Here is a 4,894-nt window from a genome sequence, read left to right as displayed (position 1 = left end):
ATCTTGATCTCCATGTGCTGTCCTTAATGTCCTGTAAAAGTTGTGTTTAATTGGAGGTGTATACTTTAATAAACATATGTCTTTTTTTGTTTCTCTTGAAGTTGTTCTGAATATAGGTTGAGTTATATTTTTTAAATTCACTGGCCACCTATTTTTTCTTTTTTTTTTTAATATCAATTACATGAAAGGTATCATCCTCGTCAAAATTATGTTTGAACTTAATGCTGCTTGGGTTTGACCTTTCCAATTTTATGCATCTCATATTAAGCCAATTAATTGACTGTTAGTCCACTTGTTGATTTTTTTCTGTTGGTAACAGCTTCTTCCAATGGTTTTGTGGAAAGAAATTCTTGTGGATTCTGTCCTGAACATGAATCTGAAAACATTATAATTTTTTGAAAATCCTTTGCGTACAGTTTAATGTGTTTAGTTAAACACGATGACACTTCTTGTGAACCCCGCGATGCTTGGGTTATAGGCCAAACATACATGTAGCCCTCGTTAGTCTTCATCATGGGAGCCAAGATTGTATATAAATAAGTTTCTCTTGTAATAAGCCACTGATGTGGATAGTTTCGGAAATGGTAATGCTTTTTCTAAATCAAAACTAAACACGTATATTTCGTCTGAAGCTCTTAGTCGATCATTAGCCATACTATTCTATTACGGGCAATTTCTGCATTTCGCAAGTGTTCGTCATGTTCAACTTCAGCTGTATTTTTTTCTTCATCTATTGTAGATTGTTTTTTATTACCAAATAATCAGATTTTGCACAAGTATCTTTTGAAGGTTGCTTAAATTGTAAGTTAACTTTTGTCGAAAATATATGGTAATAAAACTTCCTGACCATTTCATACTAACATAAAACTTTCAGAAATATTGCTCTTTTATATCATAACTAGTGGTACCCGCACGGCTTTGTCCGTAATAGAAAAATCAAAAGGTCTTTTGGTTCGCCTGTATATTTACAAATAATGTATGGTGAATTTTCTCGCCAGTTGGCTTGTACCCATCTTACGGTTCCACGTTATGATAATTTCGTATCTCGCCAATTGACTTCTGCCCATGTTACGGTTCCACGTTATGATAATTTCGTAATTTATTCTTCATCTTATGATATTTTTGTTCTTAAAATTGGAATAAAAAAAGAACCACATCGAATTTTCGAAAAATCGCTTCGAGGTGCACACCCCCATGCTACATACTAACTTTGTGCCACATTTCATGAAAATCGGCCGAACGGTTTAGGCGCTATGCGCGTCACAGACATCCTACAGACATCCTACAGACATCCAGAAATCCTCCGGACAGGAGAGACTTTCAGCTTTATTATTAGTAAAGAAGATACATATGGTTTTTAAAAAATCTTTCCTAAATCATCCTACATAATTAAAATCTGAGCGTCTGTACCTATCAATCTATTATTAATCTATATACATATGTCCGAGTAACTTCTCCCGAACGCCAGTAAACTGACCATCAAACCAGGTACAATTGGATTCGTAATTTTCCCGTCTTATGTTTGGCTGTTTAACATAATCCTCCGATAATAATTAGCAGAGATGTCAATATAAAACTATTTATTACTAGAATGTCATCCGTCATAGTATGACAGGTGAAAATTTGCTTCTACATTTGAACGCAGCCATTGCCTGTTTGGTGATATTTTGGTACTTTTAAATTTTAACCCTAACTCCAGTGGATTAAACATTAACTCCAGTAGATAGTGGTCATTGTTGACCATTTTTACGTTTCTTTATTCTCCTAAAATGAGTCTTACTACCAGTAAAACAGTTAAGTCATCGGATCGAGTTCAGCCTTGTCACGATTAAGCACTTCCCTGCATGTTAAACATTACCAAAACATTCTCAGAGTTTCATTGTTGAAACACGCGGGTTACTTGATCACCGACTATTATTTATATGAGGATAATACATAGGATAATACTTAGATTTCTCGACATGAAATCTCTATTTTTCGATGACTTTCATCCATTCAAGTTATCAGTGCTTCATCTCAACTTTCGTTAACAATGCTTTTATTGAAATTTATAGCGTTAAGAAAACCAAGGAAGATCTGTTGCCATTTTATTTCTTGAACATAAACAAATAAAATTCTGGGTTTTGCTTTGAGGCTTTTCCTGCAATCGGTAGACTTAAAACGTTTCCTTTTCGGTTATTTTTCCGGAATTTGTCGCAAAATTTTACTGTGTGTGTGTGTGTGTGTGTGTGTGTGTGTTTTTTTTTTTTTTTTTTTTTTTTTTTGAGCAATCACGATTGCTTATTGTTCTCATTTGACTGTTTTCGATGTTCCGTGCCTTTTTCAGCTTGGACCAGAAGCCTCTGCAGCACCACCGCCCTCCCTCCTCTGCAGGCGGCGCGACGCGGCTGCTCTGGTCCTGAGCTATCCGCTTCTCCTGGTCGAAGGCGTCCATGTCCTACACACACACGTACACTCACACACACACACGACGCCTACGTGCATACACACAGGTCTACGCACACACACACAAGCCTACACACTTACACACACAACTATGCACACGTAACCGCCCAGGAGGAGAGGCAGGCTTGGGGGGGGGGGGGACGGAGCTGTTTCTAGAAACAATAACTCCAATGAGGAGGGTCCTGTCTCAGTTCGTGATTGCGAAAAACATAATTTGAATTCAAAATTTCAGAATTCAAATTAATTTTCTTTCTTTTTTTTTTTTTTTTTGTTCAAGCGTGATTGTTGAACACGCGTCACTTGACACAACTTTCATTTTCGAGGTAGACCGTGCAAAGCCGGGAGAGCAGCTAGTGCGTAATGAAGTTTTGAGGTTTGTTGATGTACCTTCCTTCGGTGCTTTTGAAATCATATCTCAAAGCTATGGGAGCATCAGGATTGTGTAATAGCTGACAATTACATGCACTTTGATTTGTGTGTGGTGGTCAGTAACTTAAATACTCTTAAAAAAAATTTTTTTCACGTAATTTAAGATTTAGAAAAAAAAATTCTCAATTTTAAGATATTGTCCTTTTGAGATTAAAAAAAAAAAAAAGATTTTCACTGGAACTATTGAGAGATTAGCACCAGGGGTGATGGTGGATTCAAGTAAAATTTTCTGGAAACTGAAATTTTTGGAAGTTGCCCCCCCCCTTTACCCTCCCCCCCCCGTGAAAAAACTTGTCAAATATGCATAGAAAAATAATTTGAAATCATTTAAAAAGTGCCACTTTAAAAGATTTTTTAAAAATATTTTTTTAGTTTTAGAATCTGTCGGCCGAAATTTTTCGGAAATTAGAGATCACAAACAACCCTGATTAGCACTCATTTTTTGAGATGAAAGACAATATCTCAAAAAATTTTGAAATTTTGTGAGAAGCATTTTTTGAAAAGGTTTTCAACTTACATATCGAATCAAAGAGCACGTAGTTGTCTTTTAAAAGGAGCTATTTTACAAGACTGAAGTTCCCATAGAATTGAAGTTAAGCATGAAAGCACTGCCGACCAGCAAAAAAAATACTTTTTAACGAATTTCAAAATCATAAGTTATGGATGATTGAATTCTTTTTTAAAATTATTTACAAATTTAAGATGTAGAAGAGTAAGATTTTTGAAAATTTCATGAAAATATGAAAAGGTCAGGTTGGGGATTTTTTTACCCCTTTATTCGACATAAATTCGATCCCATTTAAAAATTGCACACAAAACATACTCAACTCATAATTAAATACAATTTAATTCCACTTATAAGATGCCGATTGATTCAAGAGCAAGGCTGTTTTTTTCCCGTCAAAAAGATGTTACAAATTTAAAACCCGAATCTAAAACTCTAAATAAAGACTTAAAATAAAAAAAAAATATAAAAAAAAATCTGAGTTCAAACACTTTATTACACGGCGAATATTTTTCTAATGCAGACAAAAATAGCAGATAATTTTAACTCTTAAAGCCAACGCTTCTGTTCAATATTATTTTTCTTTCCCCATCAGTTTCCAATTCATTAGTTGATTTTTGCCAGTCTTTTTTGTTTGTTAAGTCTGTGAAGAAATAATAAACACAGAAAACTTTCAAGCACCAGGTGATGACAATCAACAGCTGGTAGCCGCTCGCCATTTTGTTTTGTTGCGATAAAATAAACAAGAAAAACGCATTCTGCATGGAATAACTAAAACAACAGCTTTTACGGAAATAAAGGTAGCAATCATTTCGGATTCAGATCAGAAATGAAAATTTCACAAAGAAATGTTAGCAAAAAATGTATCCGCGAAATAGTCATTGATATTAAGTTATACAAATGGAACAATTAAGTTTTGCAGAATGTTCGAAGCTAAGAAAAAAAAAAAAAAGCAATAAACTCAAAATTTAAATGAAATTCGACTTATAGACAAAATTTACGTGTGAAAGATTTAAAAATAAATATAATTAAATGAATCACTTACTTTTAATAAAAGAATATCCTTTGCTCCGATTGTTTTTGAGCAGTTGCTCCGAAAGCTGTTGAAGTTGGCAAGCAAAGAAAGTTTCTGGAACTATTCCAAGGTATACCCATGCATCCGAGCGCCCTCTATATCTGTATACAGATATAGAGGGCGCTCGGATGCAGTGATATCGGAACGTCAAATATTACGTTATTTTAGCACGGGAATAACACCGTGGCAATAGAACGTTTTTTGAACGTCTAATATGACATCACCTCAGAACTAAACTGGCACCGTGATAATATCACTGTTGCTGTACGTCTAATTTTACGTGCAAGTAACACTTAACACCGTCATTCGACCAATAACACGATTTCTGTACCAGATTTGAACGTTCTGGTGCTACTGGGGTCGGTTTTTCTATTTCGCGCTCGAGCGTATGCGCCTTTTTTTTCCCATCCGCTCTCAAAAAAAAAAAAATCTGTTTTATT

This window comes from Uloborus diversus, chromosome 6 (assembly GCF_026930045.1).
Source record: "Uloborus diversus isolate 005 chromosome 6, Udiv.v.3.1, whole genome shotgun sequence".
Lineage (NCBI taxonomy): Eukaryota > Metazoa > Arthropoda > Arachnida > Araneae > Uloboridae > Uloborus > Uloborus diversus.
The sequence above is the reverse complement of the archived record's forward strand: the minus strand, read 5'-3'. Positions refer to the sequence as shown.